The 25,249-nt window shown below is 44.1% G+C and overlaps 1 protein-coding gene across 1 annotated transcript in view; it reads left to right on the top strand.

Annotated features, from left to right (window-relative positions):
- The window catches only part of LOC122796743 (cytochrome P450 7B1), a 777,380-nt gene that overhangs the window by 16,352 nt on the left and 735,779 nt on the right, over positions 1–25,249 (top strand). The gene's annotated exons all lie outside the window — the stretch shown is intronic.

The following is a 25,249-nucleotide window of genomic DNA, read 5'->3' as shown; positions in this document are numbered from 1 at the left end:
CAGGAGTCAAACAGTTGCTTTGAAGGTGGCAGCCCCTCCCTCAGTATGTACGTTAAATATTCTTCAGTAGTCAACTACTCTTATGCCCCTTCTCAATGTAATCGCATATTGGTAAATCCCAGCCAGCCAATCAGCAGCAGCATACTCATGGGGGCCTAGAAAAATGGATGTAGACATTGTTAAGTTTAGTTAGAATAACAGTATCTCTCATTAATAAAAACACTGAGCATTCAGTTGTGAGAACATGAATTCACTTTTGTAGGTTAGTGTAGCTGGTCTGGGTGCTTTGGTGGATGGATTATACTGAGACTCTTTCCAGTGTTCTAGACTCCCTAGTCCCATCTTATGTATGTCTTGTGTTGTGCCCACCATAATATGCTGAAAAAGTGTGAGACCTGATGTGATTTTTTTTTTTTTGTTGGTTTTGTTTTTTTCCTTTCAGCTGCATTCCTTCTAGTGAGAAGAATTGTTGCAAAGTCGCTGGATGCTTGTAGGCTGGTGGAGTGTCCAACTTAATATAGATGAGTATTACTCCCATTACCAGATGGAAATATTTTTTGAAGACTGCTACTTACTTTTCCAGAGAAATCTTGTCAAGTGGCAACCAGGCCATATCCTTCGATGTGGCTTAGTTTTGGGTGTCATTCTACGGGGGTACAGTATTTGTCATCATGGAAGGATATGGTTAAAAGACTTTCCCCCGGATTCATGAATCCTCCGTGTAAGACCTAATAAGTCTTACTCGGAGGCTGCAGTTGAATGGTATGATGTCAGCATGCCATGAATATGCATGAGGGCACGCTGACTCAACCGTAAGTCTTACACGGACCGTGTAAGAAAGCAGGGGGCGTGTCTGACTGCCGAGCAGTCTAAATGTCCACGCCCCTGCAAGTGTTTTAAAAGTAAAAAAAAGCAAATACACAAGAGCGAGTCCGCTCAAATGTCCCTGCACCCAACACCACACTCCCTGATATTGTAAACCCCTATCATAGTTCTAAAATGCAAAATATTAAATATATTTTTTTAAATCCCCAAAATAGCTGCCCGTATTTGCACGTGTGTGCTCGGGTGTGCCCATTGCTTAGCTAGAGTTAGCAATTCTGACATGGAAGAGCATAAGAAAGAATGTTTATGCAAATCACACCAAATAGCAATAGCGTAATGGTAGAGCGTCCGCACAAAGAAGAGACATACACGGTTCGAGTCCCACCACTCCCCTTTGTATTTATTTTTTAAATCAGTATATGAAATAATACCTGACAAATATGTTTAAACATTACTAAAAAGCAGTGAAATGGCCAATGTATCAGTGAACAAAATAAATATTTTAAAGGATCCTGATATAAAATTGCCTGCAATGAAGCAGCACTTCACTCAGCGCAATAGAGTTGCCCATAGTTTAATAGCGCTTCACCCAGTGCAATAGAGTTGCCCATAGTTTAATAGCGCTTCACCCAGTGCAGTAGAGTTGCCCATAGTTTAATGGCGCTTTACCTAGTGCAATGTGTTTGTGCAGAGGAGCGCGCCGTGCCAACCAGGGCACCATAGGGCACCGAGGAGCAACGTAAAGCAAAGTTGCTTAAATGCAGCCACACCCCCTAGCCTGTCTGGATAGTATGACAATAAAATGAATGACAAGGTTCGAACCCAGGACCCTGTGCATCAGAAGCAAAGTACAGAACCACTAAGTGACTAAGCCATGCCAACATAGGAGAAACACCCACTGTTAACATTCATATGCTTACGAATTGTAGTTTAAACATTACTAAGCAGGTCTGCAGTCAGCCGAGAATTTTACAAAATGGCCAATCACAAAAAAGTGAGGGGAAATGCGGCATATTTAAGCCCCACAGGCAGGAATACATGCCATAACTGATTGTAGCTCACATCTGCAGTTAGAATGTCTGGTGTCGGAGAGGGAACACACTTCCGAGCGCAATGTTGGGGCATCGATGAGTCCAAATACATGCTTTGGCTCCTTGTCCACCATCACGAGTCAAGACTCCTGCAGGGCCAGTTCCAAGGGATGGAGTACAAGGCAGAGGCTTGGAACCGGTTAACTCGTGACCTCACCAGTGCCGCAGGCGTTCCTTGGACTGGTGAGCAGGTCCGTCACCACCATGCAGACCTGAAGAGACGAAAGCAGGACCACCTGAACCAATGGATACAGGAGGCCCACGGGATGCCCCACAACTGAGTATGTAGCCATGGAATACAGTATATAAGAAATGATAATGGAGTATGTATAACGGATAGGTATGTCTCAATATCCCTTCACTTACTTTACAGCTGCAGGTGACCGTGCTACGAATCAGCAAGCCTATGCTGATAGGCTGCTAAGGCTGCACCATCAGGCAGGTTAGTGATTATTCTGCATGTATTGTTATATAAAATATGGGAGAGAGCATGAAAGAAAGTGTTGTAGTCCAATAATACAGCCATAAAATTCATTGCCTAAATAAGTCCTCTGCATGTACTGTCAGATAAAAATGTCAGAGAGGCAGAAAAAGAGTGCAGTAACCCATTAAGAAAGGTAACATATGTCTGGAATAATATCTATGCAGGCACTGTCATATAAAATAAGTGAATGAGCCTGAAAAAAGAGTGTTCTAACCTATTAATAAAGGTATAATATGTCTTGAACATGTCTGCCTTATACACTGTTAAAACAAATAAAGAAGTGAGCCTGTGGAAAAGTGTGTAATGTCATTAATAAAGGTCTAAAACCCAGAGTGTGTCTGTGTCACAGAGTCTGAAATGTTGTTGTACCCTTGCATTATACAAACAGTACTGTTTGAAAAGGTGCTGGCAACCCAGAGTTGTGCAGTCCCATATAAAGTGGGTAATGGAAGTGCTAGTAGCTGTGAAACATATATACAGTCCACAACAGTCAGTTATTGGCTGGCATGAATAATTAACCTGGCACATGTGTAGCATGTAATTTTTTCCCCAGAAATGTGAGTGTGTGTCAAGAAATGCAGGGTTCTGTACAAATGGAAGTGAAAATGTCATGTGAAAACATCCCAGATATGTAGATAAAGAAATCTAAATGCAATCAAGAAGTATGTAGCAGTAACATCTGCATCCTGGACAGTTAGTATGTCAGATATAGGTCAGGCATATATTGAACTAGCCAAACCCATTACACAACCTAATGTATGGTGGCGAGTGTAATAATACAGATAGGGAATATACACTTGCAGTCACTAGGAATGTAGTGTAGACTAAAAGGTAATTATAAGATGTTAACCGAGGTTTTTCTACACCCTACTGTATGTACATAAACCATGAAATTCCACACCTCAATGGGTATGTGTAATCTTAAATATTTGTTGGGACATATGTCCTATTGTTCTATAAATATTTGCATTCAAGTTGATGCATGTGCCCTGTTTAAACACCACAATCATGGTGACCTGTTGCTACCAAACATCCCTGCATGCTGTTGGAATAACCACTGTGGTTCAATATATGCATGTGTTATGCTTGCTGTTCAACTGGGGTACCCTTGGTGTGTTGGGTTAATGGGAATATTATTGCATGCTGTTACAACTAATCTGGAATGCTGTTTTGCTTATGTTGTAATTAAACACACCTAATCACAGAATGTATGGAAAGGCCGGTCCCAGCGGACCCACCTGTCCCTCCACAGCCGGCGACTGCACCTGGCACTAGCAGGTCTGGTGCCCAGCCCGGGTTCCCCTCCTCTGTTGGTCCTGTGCCACCTTTTGGTGGAAGCACTGCAGGGGATGGGACTCATTCCCCCCATGCAAGCATGGGTGGAGAAAGGCCACCTGTCACCCTTCGAAGGGTCCAGGTTGTGGTGCATAGGGAGATCCAGCGTTCAGTCACTGATCCCCTATGCCAGCTTGAGACAAGAGTGGCACGTCTCACAGGTGAGCCTGCCCATCCTATGCAGCCCCCAGCACAGCCACCCTCGGGGCTGTGAAGATTCAGTGGTGACTGCCCATGGGTGGGGATCTCAGTTCCAGTGTTACCATCTGTGGGCTCATGGGCTTGCGATTTCCAAACATCCGACCCGTCAATTGTGTTCACCCACCCCATGTGTCATACACCTCCCCTGTATGCGTCTTGTCTGTCTTGTCTGTTTACCTTCCCAACCTACCTTCCCGGACATACCTACTTCCTCTACCTCACTTCCCACTCTCACCTGAAAAAAAAAAAAAAGGGCAATCTGTACCCACAAAAAAATATGCCCCATACATAGCTGCCCATTTTGCACACATGCCCATTGGACAAATATGTAAGCTAATAATTAGAATTGGCAGTACAACATACTTTGTTGTCCTCATGCCTCTCCCAGGGGTGGAAGGTTTCAAATTTCACTCCAAATTCATTGCATATGCACAGCTGTTGCTGTTAAAGAAATGGGCAGCTATAGACCTTCCCTTCAACTGTCCTGCACATCGCGAGCTTGTTTACCTACTGTCTGTCCCTCTTTGCGCCCCCTTTTTCACCACTTTCCTTTCTCCCCATTTTCTTTTCTTTAAAAGAAATTAGCACGGGTGTTAGCGGGAATAAGCACTTTTAAGCAGTAGTAAGTGGGATTAAGCGAGTGTGCGCATGTGTGTGCTTAGCTAAGCATCGCTAAGCGTCGCACAAACCCACTTACAACTGCTTAAAAGTGCCTTAGTCACTCTATGGCAGGGCCCTTGTTCTGATGAACAGCAAAAGAAAAAGACTCTGCCAGTCTCGAACCCCAGACCATTGACACAACAGACTGCATGAATTACCACTAAGCCACAGCAGATATACAAATAACTTGATTCTGAAATAAATATTTCATGCATTACAATGAGGGAATGTAAATGGAAATTAGGAATGGTATAACACCAATCCTTTTCTGTGGGTCTTTACCAGCAGTGGTTGTGGAATTGCATGACATAACTGTGAAAGGAGAACCAGCCATCCTAGCAGGGAATAATGTTACAGTAGCACCTTACAAACACCACACAGTATCAGACCAGGATTAATACTGGCCACAGGAATACAGTGCAATAACCACATTTGTATGGCAGTTAATTGTGTAAGTCAGAAAAAAGTACATACTCTCATGTATCCTGTGTTAGCATTTGGAGGGGTGCGTACATGTCTACACTGAGATGTGTGTACTGGAAGCAGTAACATTCAGGTTTGAGTACAACATGCATATAACTTGTTACAACCCTAGCATCAGATAAGAGACATATACCAACCTTCAGACTGACACAACGGTGTCAGGAGCAAACAATCATGGGCCCCACCTTGGAAATCTGAAAGGGCTACGCCTACCTAACCTAGCATTTTATAGCAGTGGGCTGCAATCACAGTGAGTAATGCAATCACCAAACAGCAGGCTGCATTCAATTACTGAATGGTGGGCAGCAATTGGTGCAGAGGCTGTCACATGCACAAGTGCAGATACCTAGAAAAGCAGGCTGTACCTGCAGTCCACACATGCAATTATATCATTGCAGGTGCTGTGAGATAGAGAGTGAGAGAGAGAGACTGAGACAGAGACAGAACAGAACAGAGTGAGAAACAGAGACAGAAAGTTGAATAGAGGGCGAAAACCAAAAAAAAAAAAAACACCAATTAAAAAAAAAACTACAAAACCATAACACACGGAGCAGGGAAATACTAAGGTAAGGTATGCAATGCACATGTATGTGTTGGCATGTTGTAGATGTTCCTGAAGAGTACTCTACACACTGCAAATCATCCATGTGTGGCAGCAGTATGTATCTATCTGTATCTGCACATGTGCATAGGGCAAGGGAATACTGCAACTGTTAGTGAAGGGTGGACAGATATCTGTCAGTGAAGGTTGATATGTGCATATATCCTTGTAGGTCGTAGTGTGTGGCTTAGATCACAGCATGCAGTGCGCAAGAGCGGACGTAGGTCAACTGGTGCCCTAGGCAAAAGGGCTCCATGGTGCACCCTACCACACTTCCTAGTGCCCCCATCCTTGTCTTACTACACCACATAAATAGTGGTAAAGCACCCCTGATAGAGCAGCGCCCTAGGCAGACGCCCAGTTGGCTTATGCCTAAGGCCAGCTATGGTAGTGTTGTTATATGTCATGTGGTGGTTAAATGCTGTGGGACAGATTTTTCAGATCTGCTGTGTTACAGCCAGTGAGGCCTGCTAATGCTACAAGGGCTAAGGACACCCACATGCATTCTGCACAAGACTGTGCAATGTAATCACATACCTGTACATCCCACAATTGTCGCATAAGTGATATCCTCACCATGAAAGGTGGACTGTACATGTGCTTATATGTACATCCATGTGTACAGCAATGGATGTGTACATGTATGTGTATAGATATGCATGTATATAATATATATATATATATATATATATATATATATATATATATATATATATATATATATATATATATCTATATATATATATATATATATATATATATATATATATATATATATATATATATATATACACATATATATATGTATATATACACATATACAGTGAGAGAGAGACACAGATTCATATGTACCGCAACAGGTGTGTGGTGACCAAGGCATGGACTGTAGACAAGTGTTGATACTGCAGTGCCATTCCACCTCCCCACAAAACAGTGTACCCATTCACTACGACATAGGTAGAGATCTACCTAACAGTGAAGGTGTGATAAGGGAACATGGGACACAGGTGAACAGTAGCCTCCACTTTGATGATGACAGTTCCACACTACACCTGTAATCTGTCTGTGTGGTATGTGTCATGACAACAGGTGTGAGCTATGGAAGTATAGGGTAGAGTTCCCCTCTACTCATCACAATGCCCTGTGTGGTATGTACTTCACATGACAACTACACCAGGTGAACAGGCCACAGACAGACCCCTCAGAGGGTAATACTGGCTGCAAACAGATGCCCTATGCAGACTGACTCACAAAACCACAAGTACACTGTATTTCATACTGGCCACACAGAGGTGACCTATGCCAGACATACAGAGGTATGTCACACCCATACCTGGGTGATAACCACCATGGCAACATATCACAATCCCTCTGGGATACACGCTCTAGGTCCCTAAACCTTGTCAGCTCACTAAACGGCACATGCTGGAGGGATAGGTTCCCATCTCAGAGATATGCCATACACCGGAATAGACCATATAGCAATAGCAAACAAGGCTCCTCCTTAGCAGTTGTTATAAATACCCCTGATGATTGTGTGGGAGATTGGTAATACACCCCAGGAAACACCTCTGTGGTCCAGGTTAGCATGGGTAAGTGAAATCAAAGTACATGTGTGTCAAAGGCCAAGGTAGCATATGGCTAGGCTGCCGTAGGCCCTTGGGCCAATAGCATATTACCTACCTATAACACTATGTACTCACACATGTACTTAATGCAATAGCTGCTATGTGAGGTTGAATAAGTGTAACGCTGAATGTGGGCAAGGTCTGTAAAGGTGTGATAGCTTAGTGTGATGTTGTATCTGACATGGTAGTGCCTATCCTAGCTGTGAGGACAGCAACTGATGTGTAATGTACTGTTAGGCAGACATAGTAGTACGGCAGATGATGTGACGTAGTTCTCCGTTGACAAATGTGGTGTCACATTGTAGGCTGAAGCAATACATGTATGCTTAGTGAGTGGTACTGCTGGTGAATCCATCACCAATATGAACTGTAGTACTACCTGAAGCTGTAGGCCTAAACAGCACAGTATGGTGTGTGTTCACATTGCTTGGAAACACTGTCATGTATGTTTCCTGTAGTCTCCACAGATGACAAAATGCAGACATAAGGGTGTGTAAGTAGTGGCACACAGTACCGTAGGGTACACAGGTAATGCTTATCTGTGTTGGCATACAGTGGTGCATTGTATGTTTGCCTGATGTGTGTGTGATTATGCCTGTACAATGGCTGCAATCATATGTGTGTTACAGGGTAAATGTGTGTATCCAGCAACATATGTAGTCTGTTACAGCAGTATGCCACCTATAGTAACAACTGGACAATTCTGTTAGGCAGGGTTATATCATCAATGACTAGGGTGGTTGATTGGTACTACTGTACCTGTACTATACATCCATTGCAATGGATGACATCTCTGTTTGTGCATCGGTGTGATATACACCCCTGTCTTGAGGTTGTGCAATGTATCACAAACAGTGTGTCGGGTACTGTTGTATAGTGGTGTGATATATACAGTCTGCCAGGCAGTGTTAGTTAGTTGTGGCCTGAGAACCAATAAGTGGTATTGAACGTGTGCAACCTCTGACAGACAGTAGGATGGTATATATGGCAGTAAAGTGATATCTGTGGGTAAAGGTGTAAAGTGTGACACAGGACACTCTCACACATATTGTTCATATCTTTTTCAACCAGGTGGCCCACCACCGCAACCCAGTGTATACAGCGGATGAGGAAGAGGTGATACTCGACAGCCTATTGCAGCGGTACACAATGCTCTTCTCCAGAAGCAGCCAGCACCAGCAGGAGCGGACTGCACTGTGGCAAGAACTTGTTAGTCAGGTAAATGACATAGGCATGCATAACCAGACATATGAGCAGGTATGCCATCACTGCAATTATTTAATTAGACAAGTCCAGCGGCGTGTGTCTGATATCCAAAGACAGCAGCTTGCCACAGGTGGAGGGGTGGCCATTCATCCCTCCCTCACCAGAGCGGAGGAGCTGCTCCTAAGTGTGGTGGCTCCTGGACAACAGCCCAACACATCAGGGCACGCATGTAGGACTTTTGGTGCACGGTCCAAACCAAGAGTAAACCATCCAAAAATAGAGACCAGCACTCAATGGCAGCAGGATAAAATTACATTTATTAAGGTTGTCAAAACAACCTACTATTAATGCACAAACCGGTTTCGGCTGTTAAAGCCTTTTTCAATGTGACTTAACAAACAGATTAAATTTCAAAAACCATAATGCATCCTGATTCTTGTTTTATACCCATTCCTTAAAGTGGTATTGCCCATTTCCATTTCTTTATCCGTAATGCTTATACATTTTGTTGTATTGTTGGGATATCATGTTAATGACCATAATAAACATCAAAAACATATAAATCTGCCACATTAACATGCTTATTACAACTTGCTGACTTCTATATGTATTTTTATACTATAAAGCTTGTGTTGTGGGCTTTTATTTGTAGTACATTTTTGAATACAGAATAAGAGGCCCACAATGATTGCTCAAATTCTTTCTTTGTGCCATTATTGTTATTGGATGTAGACCTATTTTTCTTATAATGTCTATATACATCAAGAGTTATAATATTGAACTGCCTAATGATCTTATTTTGTTCTTAGTAATCCTTTTGGGCACCTAAAAACTATCCCTCATGTACATAATATTCGTTAAGTCCTGGTTTGAAAAGAGCCCCAAGGGTGGTGATCCACCTTTGTTCCATATTATTAAGTTTGGTGTGCCAACCCATCTTGAAATTTCTGTGTGATTGTATTTTATCAATTATAATAAACTTGAATGAAGCGCCTGTGTGTTGTTTAGTGTGTTTATATAAGGCATTGGTTATTTGCCTATTTCTGATGGAACTGAGGTGTTCGCTAATTCTAATTCTAATGGGCCTAGAAGTCTGCCCTACATAAAAAGCTGAACAAGAGCATTGGGCCAAATATATCACCCAATCTGAACTGCAGTTGCCAAAAGTTGTTATATTGAATATCTTAGGTGTATTTTTACTAGTAAATTATTTAGTTTTCCAAATATATTGGCATAAACTGCAGTGTCCACAGGGGTAACAACCAACCAAAGCATCCCCAAACAATGTGGTTTGATGTTTAATACCTGGTGTATACCTTTTATAATGTATAGGTATACACCAGGTATTAAACATATAACAACTTTTGGCAACTGCAGTTCAGATAACAATAATGGCACAAAGAAAGAATCATACATTTACTGGTATACTTTTCCGTAGGTAACAGAAATTTTATAATATTTTGGTCTATAATTCACCTAGTAGCCACATTATAACCCTCAACACTTAATATATAAGACAAACAATAATATGCTTCTAGTAAATAATTATATGCATATTACTGGGGACTTACCCCTTACTTACAAATAATATTGTATTGGGGTTAGAGTGAAACAAGTTTCACAAGAATTATAATTGGAGTGGTTATATTAATTTTTCAATATTTGAGCAATCATTGTGGGCCTCTTATTCTGTATTCAAAAATGTACTACAAATAAAAGCCCACAACACAAGCTTTATAGTATAAAAATACATATAGAAGTCAGCAAGTTGTAATAAGCATGTTAATGTGGCAGATTTATATGTTTTTGATGTTTATTATGGTCATTAACATGATATCCCAACAATACAACAAAATGTATAAGCATTACAGATAAAGAAATGGAAATGGGCAATACCACTTTAAGGAATGGGTATAAAACAAGAATCAGGATGCATTATGGTTTTTGAAATTTAATCTGTTTGTTAAGTCACATTGAAAAAGGCTTTAACAGCCGAAACCGGTTTGTGCATTAATTGTAGGTTGTTTTGACAACCTTAATAAATGTAATTTTATCCTGCTGCCATTGAGTGCTGGTCTCTATTTTTGGATGGTTTACTCCTGGACAACAGCCACATCAACCACTGAGATGTGCTGTAATGGAGGCCGGAGCCACCCAGCACATCCACCTGGAGCAAGCAGGTAACATGCCCAATCTGTAGACTACAGTTAACTGTATTGTTAGATTATGTGTACGTGAGATGTGTACTGTGTGTTTAGCAGTTCAGCTACCTAGTGTTGTGCAATATGGATAGTTTGAATAATATCCCTACACCTGTGACTGTTGACTGTTTTTGTACTGCAGTTTAGCATACCCACTGTAGCAATGCCACAGTCGTGGTCACTGACAAACCCTCTCATATTCTCGTAGGTCCCTCTGGTGTGATGGCAGGGCAGCCGATCCATGCTGGTGAGTGTGTTATACCTGCGATGTTGGTAATGAAATATGCATGTCATAGGTGAGGTGTAGGCCATGTACACATAACACACCCACGCATAATGCATGCCATGCATGTTTGCTGTGAGACATTGCACAGGTCAGTAATATCAGTAGCTGCCTCAATGACATGCAATACACAGAGCATGACACACAGTTGTGGCAACCCCATACTGCACATTGGATAGGCATAGTTGCAACACCTATACACAGCATAACACATGTATCACAAGCAGTACACAAAGTCATGCTACATATGGTGTAACCACACACCCGCTGTAAGGTCACACTTCAGTATCCCACATGTCATCCACACACACATGATGTACCTCGGGGGTAGAGGCCTATCATGGGGCTGTGCAACACTCTTCAACGCATACCACAGTCATGTGAGGCAATGCTCCCTACTGGGCACCTCATACACCCATGTACGAAGTGGCTGTGTAATAGTGAACGTATCCACAGCACTGCATTTCAGGTACAGCATGCTAGGCGGTGGTCTGTCACACAGTAGTAGCCGTGAGTGACCACAAGATGCATGATGATGATGGCACATGGTACAACACCATATCCGGTTACAGTGACCACAGTACTACACATAGCAGTCTTTGCTGTGCACCTCATTGTTCTGTGTGTGCAAACATATGCACCTATACATATCATGCATAGCATGTTGTGTGTGTGCTTACATATGCTGGTATACACATTCTGCACATCAGTCGCCATCTGTACAAAGAGTCACATATATGTCCTGGAATGCTATTGGGTGTATAGGTCACATGACACACATTGGGTATGTGTGGTGTTTAATGTTGCCGTCGTGTAGCATGCCATGTCGTGGCTGGCACTGGCATATCTGTAATATGTCCCACACTCATCATAACCACTGTACAATGTCCATGTAGACCATTGGGATTCCTTCACGTCTACATACACCACTCATCCCATGTCTGTACATTTCATGCATTTGCTACACCTGTGCCCACTATTATGTGCTATGGACACAGACACTGTCATCTGACATGGTAATCTATGTATCACACAGATAACACATGCAGCCATGGTGTGTATACCATTGAGTGATGGTGCACATGACATTGCAGAGCGGATAATACTTGCACAGCAATGTTGTGTCCATGTACACACTCTGTTCCAGGGTGTACCCAATCACTGAACAACTACACGCATGCATCATAGCCATGTATAATGTCATTAGATAGGGCTGTCTACACCTGCACTGCATGGTCTTGTGCAACACATATTCTGCATGCTGACACGTGTGTGGTGACTGTTTGCCTTGTGATACTGTCACCCGCCATCACCCACTATTGTGTATGTGTTGGATTGCTGGTGTGTGTGTGTATGTGCTGTGGTGAGCAGTGTATTTATGTGCATGTGTTTATGTGTGCATGTGTGCATATGTTCATGTGTGCATGTGTTCATGTTTTCATGTGTGCATGTGTTCATGTGTGCATGTGTTCATGTGTGTATGTGTGCTAACATCACGTACAGATTGTAAAGTGTGTTTCCTGTCTTCCTTCCACAGGTGCTGAGTTAGGGGTGGCTGAATGCAGCAGGGAACCTGATGTAACTGCCACTAATGGTGGAGATGAGACATGTATTCTGGCAGAGGAAGGTCTGACAGGGTCTGTCGTTGGTCCACCAATCGACACTATACAGCGGTCAACCCCATCTATGCACACACTCATACTGCCAATACATCCCTCGTCACCAATGGCCTTAGCTGAGGGACAGCATACAGTTGGCATTGACCAGGAGAGTGTGGTACCTATGGCACGTGCATCCCCTCACAGCAGCCATAGCCAGATTACTGGGACGTTACCACATAGGCGGATGTCCAGGGGTTCTCTGGGTAGCACCACTGGTCGTATTGCCCCTGGCAGATGTGCCCCCAGAGGTATTACAACCTCCAGTATGTTCCAAGCTGTAATACAGGCACAGGCATGTATGGAACGGTACACCTGACAGGGACTAAGGACGCAGAGGGCCCATTACATTGCTATCAATGTCAGCATCCGTGACCTTGACGGTGCCATCCAGAATTACACCGAGGTCATTGATAGCCATTGGAGGGAGACATTAGATGTCCTCCATGATGTGTTAGTCACGATCCAGGACCATGCAGAATGGATGAGAAGCCGACGCGGACGCATGCCAGCAACAGCATCAGCTGGCAGTCATCGTGGATGGACCATGGATCACAGCCACTCCCATAGTTGCAGTACCAGCCCTAGCAATGCTGGGGCTGGCCTGTCCATTGACCGTCCTACTAGACCACGTGCACGTGGCACTGGCCAGTCCCAGCAGGGACATGGGTCCAGTCATCATACCTCTGCCTCTGATGACAGCACCCAGTCAGGGTTGGTACCCGATACTGCCCGTAGCACTTCTGCTAAGCACAGGTACCATGTCCATGGCCGGAGACAGTGATCTGTACAGCCTAGCAGGTACAGTCTGTGGCTGTCCCACAACTGCCCGTATATGGCAGCCACATGGTGGAGTTGTGTGCTTGCAGACACACACACATTTACCATACAACTAGGGCTCACACATACACACACACATTACATCAACATTGGCCCATGCAGTACTGTTGTCCCCCCCACACACACACACACACACACAGACATGCCGATTGGATGGGTCAGTGTTGGGCTCTGGCATACCTACAACACACCCTGTGCATATGATGACACCTATGCCACCTCCTGTCATCTATAACATTGATGCAGGAACAGGCTAACATGGTTCTGATGCACAGGGTGACATTATAGCAGTGTAGCAATAGTAGCAAGTTGACAACAAGAAAATGTAATGATATCCATGTAGGTATACCTGAGCAGGCAGTATGCATCACAGCTGTGATAGTCATTGTAGCATTGTTTACACCAGTGTTAGTCCTGAGTATGTAATGTCCACCCATGTGCCACTTGGCTGAAGTGTACAGTGTTGCCAGCATGTGTTAGTGAGTGGATAGTACGTGTGTGATGTGTGCATTACAAATTAGTGGGTGTACATCTGTGAACATGGTGTGTGCTCACTGTCTGCATGTACGTGCATAGTGGACACGTGGGATGTGTGATATACCCTGTTTACACATTGTTAACATCTCATGGTATCTTTCGATGGCCAGTATGCATTCTACTACAGATATGTACTAACATGGTACACATGTGTGTATGACATGGGTTGGCACTATGCTGTGGGTGACACTGTTGATATCTGTCAATGATCTGCAGTCTGGTAGTATACACCATCTCAACAGCATGACTATAACCAATCATTAGATAATGTCCTGACAAATGACTCACAGTTGTAGGGAACTCAGTAACAGTTGGATCCTTCCAGTACTATACAATAACAGTAACCAGTGGTATAGACCGCCACATGTTCCTGGGACCACACCTGTGTGGCATATAGTCCTCTTAGGTACATGCAAATACACTAGGGATATGTCCATCAACATCTGGAAATGCATGCATTGGCCTACACTGCATTCCCTGGATAGGACGCATATCCTACACAAGGGTATCATACAGACATGCTGTATAGCAGTAAGCCGTCTATGGCATATTCATCCACATTTACTATACATACTATCGCGACAGTACCACATAGGTGGTAGCCCTCAACATGTATGTTGGGTACCAATGTGTACAGACAGACACATGTTATGTCATCTGTCCCTTGATATCCACATATCCATAGGTATTGTGGGGTCCTTCGGTGTTTCACATAACACATTAGGGGCCTGCATGCATATCCACAGGGCTGGTGTACACCTATAATGACTGTCCATTATTGCCAGTCGTTGTTGTGTATGAACATGTCTGACATATACCCCGGCAATTACCCTCACTCACAGTACTCTATAGTACGTGTCATGGGTGTGTGTGGCAGAGATGTCCTTGGCCACGGATTACTACATTGGCCGGGCTTGACACAGACATACATATGTGACCTATGATTTGTGAAGCAGCTGCACAATCTGTCGAAGGTTACAAATGTATTCATGTCGTATGCAGGCTTCACACCTATGTACTGATTGAAGTCACATGTACACATATTTATTTGACACGCAGATACCCGATGTGTGCAATGCACATACTGTTTGAAACATATGTCATACTGTAGTAAAAGCAAAACCCACACTGCATTGACCACCTGTGGTGCACACACACACACACACACACTTGGCATTTGCAGGACTCACACCCCTACCTAACTATGTTATGATACTAGAGAGATACGCATTAACATGACGTGCTATATGCATTACTGGGTGGTTTATGTTCTCCTTGAATATTTGTAGAATGCTGACATCATCACCTGTTTTAATGTGTTTTCCCAGTCTCCTTCTCTCAAAGGAAACCACACACATACACACACACACACACACACTTGGCGTTTGCAGGACTCAAACCCCTAACTATGTTTTGATACTAGAGAGATACGCATTAACATGGCCCGCTGTATGCATTATTGGGTGGTTTTTGTTCTCCTTGAATATTTGTAGGATGCTGACATTATCAGACTTTCCAAAGAGGGATGTACCTCTTTTAATGTGTTTTCCCACTTTCCAAAAAGGCTACTTCTCTCAAAGGAAACCACACACATACACACACCCCACACACACTCTTGGTGTTTGCAGGACTCAAACCCCTACCTAACTATGTTATGATACTAGACAGATACGCATTAACATGGCGCGCTATATACTTTACTGGGGGATTTTTGTTCTCCTGGTATATTTGTAGGATGATGACATCATCAAACTGGACATGGTAATGTGTGTACACATTGTTTTGCAATCCCAGGAATGATCCATGTAGGTTGGCAGGTATCAAGAGCTTGTACAGGACCCAGTGAGTCTCACCTTGTGTGATCTATCTGTGGACACATTGACATCCCTTCATATGTCAACACATATCTCTGCACAGATTGTTGATTTTGTGGATATGACATGTGTCTGTGATGTTGATGAAGAGCTGTTCAAAGTCTATGTGGGACATGTGTAGCTCTGTTCCATGATGTATGTCCTGGGTGGCTGGTTTGCAGATGGTGTAGCATGCTTGGGAACGATGATCTGCACATGAACATACCACAGTTGGTAGGGTTGTGTGTTTGAGGGTTTCCAATAGCTCTGTTTATCACGTCTGCCATGATGCACTCCATGACCTTGCAGATCAGACTTTATAGGCTTAATGGACTATACTTCCCATGGTGTGTTGTGCACCCTCACATGTGGGGAGTGCCTTATGTTGCTGTAACACATTCGATGGTTGCAAGTCCTGTGGAGTGGGTGAGGCTCAACAGACTGTTTAGGTGCAGGGTCTGTTTGTTCTGTAGTGCAAGCATGCCACATATTGGGAAACAATGTAATCCAATTGCTACCATGCTTTTGGCTTTGGGGGGAGCTGTTCAGCCATTCTACACGTGATATCTCCTGGTATGATGTCAGGGACTATCGTCTGTGGGAGGTGGGTATGTATACATGGGCCTGTCTGATAGGATGTTGGCAATGTCAGTAAGGTACAGTTGTCCCTGACTCAGCACATATATGCGTGTACATTACTATTTATACCTCCTATAATAGTATAGCCAGATTTGCTACCAGCTCCCCATTTAGAACACACCACTGCCTAAATTTAAAACAACTTGGTTGGCTTGAGCTGCACAATCAGATCTTAATTCAGCAACTAATTATCACCCAAAAAATCCTTTATTTCCCCGATAAAACACCAGTTCTTACAAATCTTATCAGTCCTTATAAAAATCTTTCTAACCTTCACTCAGCTCAAAAACTTTTAGTATCCATACATAAATCCAACAATAAAGCAGGTGACTCCCTTTTCTCCTATATAGTGGGGAAAACCTGGAACCTACTTCCTGATGAACTCACTAAGATCTCCTCTACTTCACTTTTCAAAAAGAAACTTAAACTTCATCTTACCAACAACTGGCTCTGTCCCTGCAGCAACCCTGACTAAATACTCTATCCTCCCATTACTTCACCATCTGACTCTTCCTTAGTTATTCCACCCTTTATTTTTTCATTTTTTAAACCTCATTCTACATGAAAGTGGGCCTACTTCACCCAGCTACACTTAATAGATTTCCACCTGCTTCCTGCTCTTTTGAAAGCTTTCCGTACTTTATTTCTTGCTCCTTTTCCTCTTTATATTCTCCTCCTTTACTAGTCTCCTTCCACTCCTTACCTAGACCTATTCTATAATTTTCCCTCTTCCTACTTGCTACTCTTAAAAAAAAAAATTATTTTCTTTTCAATCCTGTAAATAAGGGAAGTGGTATTTTATCTGTGTTGTTAGCTTATCTACTCTATAATGTTTCTGTTAACGAACCTAAATGCCTTGTAACTGTAATTTGTTTAAATTATTTGTTCTTTTGGAGCTTTTCTCCCCGGGCCTCTACTGAAAATGGACATATATCCAGCTAGACTAGCCCGGTCAACAAATGTTAAATAAAATGTTAAATAAAAAATATTACATAGCTGAAGGACATGTCATGATTCTTAGTCTGGACTCCTTCTCAGCTACTCTTTATAAAACACCAACAAACTGAGCACTAATCCCGGTTATACACTTTTACACACTTAACACCCTACTGATCCTTTGTGCTCAGGCTACAGAGTATGTCATCATAATACACTGGCATGTCCAGGGGTCGGTTTAATGTGTACTCTCCAGTCCAGCTAGTGAATATTGTGGTTATGACACAATGTCACATCTGCCTCATGTACACAGACAACCCTCTCCTCCTCACATCACACTCACATATATGTGGGAGATGTAACAATATTGACATACAGGACACTGAGCTCTTTCAGCCCATGACTGGCATAGTCTATCAGGTGGTGAGGGTGACCACACACACCACATATCAGTCTCACATACACCGATAGTGACAGCACACAAACCACATTATCACACATACACATATTTGAAGGCTCTACATACACTCTGCCTGAGCAGCAGAGACCTCCACAGCAGACACACATACAACTGCTACCCCACTACAATGCCCACATGTCACACAGTTCACAATGTCAGTGTGCCACACAGTCACTGCCCTTTGGGCTAAACGACACACCTGATACGCTTGTTATAGGTGACACAATGTCAAACACACTGTCGTCCCAGTCACCAGGCCAAACATGGGAATAGTCACTTTGAGCTGTCTCTCAGGTGCCAGGATCCACCACTAACACATGCACTCAGGTCACTCCAAAGCAAGTCCAGGACTGGCTCCATCATTCTCCATGCTGGTGCGTACAACCTCAGACGTTCCTGCCTGGACCACATGACATGAAACATAGAGGAACTCTGTGATCATGTGGCCCAGCCCAGTATTACCCTGACCTTGTCTAGCATCTTACACTCACCAAATATGATGTCACAGTACACCAACACACTGATCATGTTTAACAGTTGGCTAGCATATTGGTGTTATTCAAAGGGGATACTGTGTCTTTCACCATGGGGTGACATGCTCGACATGCCACGTAGCTTCACTATGGACAGCTTGCACCTGTCACCATTGGTCTTTTGAATACTGGCTAGGGCACTTGTTGCCACCATAGTGCCTTATTTAAGTGGGGCTCAAAGGACAGAACCACCTCCATAGACATTACAGAGTACACGATACTGAGGGTAATGCAGCTCAACACCAGATGTATTACCCTCAGATTGCGCCCACTCAGGAATCTCCTCAGTATGAAGGATAGCAATATCTGTGCACTAACAGACACATGGTTCAGGCTCCCACATGCACACCAGCACTACCAGGTTGTATTTTGTACCATGCCTTCTGACCACATAACTGGAAATGGCCAACACAAATAGGGGGTGTATCCATATACATCACAGATACACATACCTCCAGGTTGGTAGCACTGCACAAAGCATCACAGACCATACATATGCACCTAACATTGTGCAAATCGGCCTTTTGGTTTGTTGCCTACTACAGACCACACTCCCCAACTCAGCAACCCCACTCAGCTTTCCTGGGAACATTGGACAATATGAAGGTCTCCCCAAACACCATTATATTGGGTGACGTCAAATACCCACACATTGACTGTGGATAGTACTCAGGCCACAACACCCTCGACCAACAGTTGCTACTATTTCTACACTCATATACTATGGCACAACCGTTCACCACACCAACATGAGGGGACAACATATCGGACATGATCATCACCGACATGGGGACTCTATGTTCCACACCTGCGATATACCCCTCATTGCTAAGGGCAGAACATACTTTATCTCACTGGACATCCATATCCCGTCCCCACACCCTTCCTGGGTAATGTTGGTGAACTTCCCATAGGAAAACGTCACACTACTCCAAACCACGGTGGTATTCTTCAGAGACCCTGGGTCAGTGGTAAGTATGGCTCAGACTGCTGTATCCTTTACATACACATTCTTTGGACACCTAGTGGACCGCATGGATTGTTATATCCAAAATAACAACTGGACTCATTCCTGCAATGGCAGTGGACCTGTGTGGTAGACCCCAGCCATTCATACGCTTTACAACAAATGGGGAAGCTACTACATGATAGAGCACAATCCCAGACAGGGAAGGCATCTGTGATCTGTACTAGCAGACAGCTACAATCACTTGGGTAATTATGTCAGGCATGCTTCTAATGGACAATTGCACCAGACACGTCGGACACTCACAAGGCCTTCTTCAGTCGATTCGGGTACCTGGCTGGACACTCACTGATATGCTGTGTGTTACTGCATACTGACTAAACATACCCTGAACCCACTGACATTGCCATCATCCTGGCAAACAGGTTCAGTGCAGATGTGTCCCCCACATCCCCCCTAAGGTGGTACTGCCCATACCAACAGAGTGTAACCTCCCAGACATCACGTGTAAACAGGTGAGTGCTGCCCTCCCCACAGCGGACAACACAGCATCAATGGGACTAGATGGTGTCCCAGCCTGTGTCGTACACAGCCTTCATGGCAGACATAACACTCACATTATGTCACTGTTCGACATAAGAGTTATTGCAGGATATGTACCCACGGAATGGCGTACAGCGATAGTGGTCCCACCCCACTGAATACTGACACAACAGACCACAGGCAATATCAGCCTAAAAGGCTAATTAGCCTGTTCTGCAAAGCTATGGGGTGTATTGTAATGGGACTCATGCACATAGACATGGGAAACCTACAGACACTGGGTCCTACACATTACAGCATTTTTGTGGGCAGATCTTGCCTGTTGTACCTGTTCATATTCTTTCCACAGTTACCAGGTCCATCAGTATTGGGATGGTTGTCCACACAGCCTGTCTGGACCTTGCACAACCCTTCAACACAATACCCCGCTTGGCCGTTATGCATAGGCTCCCCAGCATCAATATTGACACATATCTGACATGATGGATTGCTACCTGGATCAGGGATAGCACACACATGCTCAGTGTTGCAGGTGCCTTGTCTGACTATACACCAGTTACACATGGCATCCCACAAGGCTCAGTCCTGGGACCTCTCTTGTTCAGTATATATTTGTGTGATGTACAGGCTATCACAGGAGGGTTATGGCTGCCCATGTTCGCAGATGACTGCAAACTAGGTGCCATAATCAGCTCTCCTGCTGGCACATGCATACTCATACAGGGTCTCACAGAGATAGGTTGAATGGTGCCTGAGCCATGGCCCATGGCTACATGCCATTAGTTGCATAGTCATCCCCTTTGAGGATGACGAAATGCCCACACATAACCACATAGGTTGTAATCCATTACATACAGTAGTGGTTGTTATGGTTTTGGGGACACAACCTGTTCATACTCTCGCATTTGACAATCCTATTGCCATAGTGGTTAGACAGTATGTCTTCATAGCCCACCATATCCCACATGGTTTCACATGTTGATCACGTGTGGTCATGTGCCCTTATATTCTTCACGACCATGCTTGGTTACTATGCCACATTTGGGATGTACCTTACCTGACACCTGCAGCAACTGTAATGTCCACAAATGTTACTCATCGAGCAGATGTAGGGACTCACACAGATGCTCTGCACAGTTCCGATACAGTAACTCCAGCTATACTCAGTCACTTACCACCTACACGGATGTGTTGTGTGCCTGTAGTTGCATGCAATATCTGACCCAGACTTACTGGACATGCTCCACCTCTGGATATCCGACTCTCTTGGAGCTACACACTCCAGGGACATATACATCAGCACTGATGTTAAAAGTACATGCTGGGGGGACAGATTATTATCAGAAAGCCTCCACTCACTCCGGAGTGTAGTCCCGATTTTACATAGGCAGAGCCACCCACTGACCACCTACAGGTGACATCTTGACATGTGGATGGGTGATCACATGTTTACCCATGGGATATCTTCTGAGTCCCTGCTAGACAGAGGCACAATACACTCATCATGAATGGACTATCTTGTCTGACCTACTATTCAGAGGCACAGTGTTCTGATTAGACTGGGTTGCAGAAGCCAAACACACTCTGGCTATGCTTGTACATGCCCTAGGGCAGATAGCCTAGTATCAACCTCTGAACCTATGATAGTTTTCATGATGCACAATGTTTATTGCTGATACTGTTTGCAGGTTTTTATCATCTTTGCTTTCACACATTCTATGAACTGCTTAGGTATCTGCAGAACATATTTGCTTATGGCAGGGTTCCACTATATTATTTACTTGTCTGTTGTCATATCAGTGTGTGCACAGGGCAGATTGCTGGGTAGTGAGAGGTTCCTGGGTTAACACATGCAACCACCTGCTATGTGTGACCCAGTGCTGTACTCCAACATGGCCTAAGTGTGTGAGCATGCCCAGTTCAGACTGTCAGTGTTCTGTTGCCTGACATTTGTCTCATGTATTCAAGTGTGTGAGCATGCCCAGTGTGACCTTTCAGTATGTTGCTGGCTGAGGTCCACTACATTTGTTGATGTATGTGTACATGTCCAATGTTAACATTTGTACAGTGTGTTGAAAGTCAGGTTCTATTCTTACTGCAGGGCTCACCTTTGTGTCATAACTCGACAGGGATTATGCTGTGCCTGCAGGGTTTCCATGAAATACTTTGCATAGACTTATCGACATTTCTTCATACAGGCTAACCACTGCAATACTGTCATGGTTTAGTGGTTCAGTACTATGACTATAGTGCACAGTATCCTGGGTTCGAGGCCCATCACCGCTTATATTTTCATACTGAGCAGACCAGACTGCGTAGGGGCCAGTAGAGCAAATATGAGCATGCTGGCTTTTATTCAGCTATGCCCTACCTAGACCCAGCTTGTCCAACATTGCTCAGTATTAACCATCTTTGCTGGACATTGGCCAATATTACTCTACATTGACCACATTTGTGGTAGTTGGTGTGTGCGATTTTGTTTACATATACTTCATGATGGTAAATGCTGTTTAGCACTGCTTTATATTGCTTAACACATGGCAATCATGCCTCAGGTGTTGATGCAGGGTTGCCTATGTCGGATGCACATACTACACTCCCTATATATGTTTGAAAGCAGGTAGTGTCAATGTAGACATCCCTTTTACTATATGTGCGGGTCAGAGAGAGGTATCATTTCCAAAGTTCTTACTGAGCCAGTGTATGTGCTATGCATTGCCTCTTTGTCAAGGCCAAAGCGTACTGGGCATGCCTCCTTCTGCCTACTGGGGCAGGCTCAGGTTGTTCCTCCTCTGAGTCACACCCTGCCTGTGATGACCTTGGCAATGGTGGGGGGCTGTTTGGACCAGGCCTATGCTGGTCCTGCTGCAGCTGTTTTCGCAGGATCATATTATGTAGCATAGCACATACCATGACAATTTGGGTACATGTAGTTGGTGAGTACTGCAAGGCTCCACCAGATGTGTCCAGGCACTGGAACCATGACTTGAGCAGCCCAAATACACACTCGATTACATTTCATGTTTGTGCGTGTGCCTCATTATGGCGTTCCTGTTCAGGTGTGTGTGCGTTTCTGATGGGTGTCATCAGCCATGGCTCCAGTGCATAGCCAGCATCCCCCACTAGGTGACCTTGTGGGATGTCCCCATTGGCAAATGTCTGGTACAGCTGCATCAGATGCCAGATATGGGAATCATGGTAGCTTTCAGGGCAGCCAGCACAAATATTCAGTATTATGCCCTGGGCATCACACACGACCTGGCAGTTGATGGAGGGGAAGCCCTTGCGGTTGAAGCAGACCCTACCCCACTCAACGGCTGGTGCTTTGACGCATATGTGCGTGCAGTCTATTGCACCCACTACCTCAGGGTATTCCGCTATTTGCTGGAAGAGACGCATATTGCTAGCCAATAGCTCACGGGAACTGGGGAAATATACATGATCACCGACATGTGCTGACATGACATCCAGGAACTGATGCAGTACCCTGGATGCTGATGCCTGCTAGATCCCCATCATATCACCAGTTGGTCTCTGGAAGGTACCTGTTGCTAATATTCTTAGGCCAACACATACCTTAGTTTCCACTGGGATGGGTTCCCCTCTGTTGGTTCTGTGTGTGAGGCGTGGCCTGCACAGCTCAGCAGTTTGCTGCAAGAGGTCTCTGTCCACTCTATAGCGCTCCACTATCTCCAGCTCATGTAGCCCCTGGTAGGTAACCCTGGGCCTGTACACTCTTCTCCGTCTCCTCACTGTGGGTTGTCCAGCAGCATTTGCATTATCACCACCCTCAGCATGTTGCATATGTCGCTTTATAACAGCAATGGCAGCCCCTAACATTTTTTGCCTCAGTGAAGCTTTTTCAGTTTTCACTTCTATTAGCTTACTGCAGTGTTGCAGTGTCTCTTGAGAGAAACATAATGGACTGTTGTTTGCAGAGTTTTAAGTGCTGGTCTGGGCTAGTGTTCTGCCTAGGTAATTGCCTGATTCTGATTGTTTTCACCTGCTAGCTCTGCTAGTACTCCCTGGTAACTTCCACTATTTGGTGTGCTTCCTTTTTCCTTTCTGTTTCCTCGGGGGGAGGGGGGGCACCGCACATACAAGCGCAAACACGCGCACAGTGGCTCACACACATGCACACATGCTTACACAGACTAAAACTTGCTTATTCTTGTTAAAACGCATGCACACCGGCGCAAACGCACTTACAACTGTTTACACAGCCTTACATATGTTTACTCAAGCCTACACGCACGCACACACGCTAACACGTGCGCACACTGTCATACTCAGGTTTACTGGAATGCACACGCGCGCATGCACACTCAGCAAGAAACTTTGGTGTTATCCATGGCATACACCTTCGATTTCTTGACTTTACCTGGCCTACCTATTGACACACCTCTTTCACTATTATGTGAATGTAAGCTGACACATGACACTCTGCTCCAATGAGCTTCACTCCTTTCATACATACCCCCTCGTGATGTCACCTATCTTCTACTCTGTTACTCCCCTTATCCTACTCCTACACTCCACTGACTGTGCTCATTTGCTTTGTAAACTTGTGATTCACTATCCTAACTCTCATTTGCATAGGAATGCCTACTAATGCTTAGTTACATCTCTTAGACTGAGCTTCCCCCCTTAGCAACCTCTACTCGGTGGCCATGTTGTCTTCAGCCTGCCATTCACTTGCATTGTAAATTCTTTTTAGCTATAAAATCCACATTTGTGGATCTTAATTATTAATTTTCTGCTTTTTAGGGCGCAGCACATTTGCGCAGCGCTGCGCTATGGTTAAACCCTGGAGATCGGGATAAAAAAAAAGTTATTTTATTTTTAATTTGTATCCCTTCCTGTTGCCAATGGCCATATTTTTGGCCATTGGCATGCTTCCTCCTGTACATGCATGCTTTATTTCCAGCTGACACAGCACCGTTTTGCTATTTGCAGAACCGTATTCAGTTATCAACTGAGTATGTTTCTGCAAGTAACACTACTCCTTCTCAGACAGATTCGGGTTTCCTGTATCGCAAATTTACCTCATTTGCATAGCTTTCACCTGCAATTGAGGTAATTTGCCTATCCAAGCACTGTCCGTGTAGGACTAGTTTAAGGAGCTCTGTTACACGCCCCTACCGGCTCTTCTTGGATCGCTCAGCGGACATGTTGGCTGCATGGAGTCTTACTCTACTCTAAGACTCCGTGCAAGCCTTTGTGAATCCGCCCATTGACTAGGGATGGTCTGTACCTGTCCCCTCTAAGCTTTTGAATATCAACAA

The sequence above is a fragment of the Protopterus annectens genome, chromosome 3.part0 (genome assembly GCF_019279795.1).
Source record: "Protopterus annectens isolate FY-2018-M chromosome 3.part0, PAN1.0, whole genome shotgun sequence".
NCBI classification, from domain to species: domain Eukaryota; kingdom Metazoa; phylum Chordata; order Ceratodontiformes; family Protopteridae; genus Protopterus; species Protopterus annectens.
The sequence above is the reverse complement of the archived record's forward strand: the minus strand, read 5'-3'. Positions and strand labels throughout refer to the sequence as shown.